We start from the raw sequence: 413 nt of genomic DNA on the forward strand, positions 1-413 counted from the left end.
GGTATACACATTTTATCTCAAACAAAAAATATCTCATGATTTAAAAGGGAAGCAAAATGTCGAATTTGAGGATGTTAATTTGAATTAATGTTGAATATTTGCATGTTCTTATTTCGAGTGTTAAGATTAATATGCAGTAAATCAATGAAACTTCAAACTTGGGCCTGTGGGCCATACTGCAGGTCTGTGCTGTAATTATGTACAGTATGATATTGTTTAACATCGACATGTACTATATTTGTCTATGTTCGATTCTTATATTTAATTTTATTATTAATTTGTGTGTCTACCTGGGCTACATTACATCAGAAATCAGTGTCAGCCCTTAAAGGCTTCACAAAATGTAAGTATATAAGAATGTTTGATATTCAGTCATTAAATCATTCAAAAAATGAGAGGCAAATCAAAAAAAA

The sequence above is a fragment of the Pagrus pagrus genome (assembly GCF_965226575.1).
Source record: "Pagrus pagrus genome assembly, chromosome: 3".
In the NCBI taxonomy this organism is placed as follows: Eukaryota; Metazoa; Chordata; class Actinopteri; order Spariformes; family Sparidae; genus Pagrus; species Pagrus pagrus.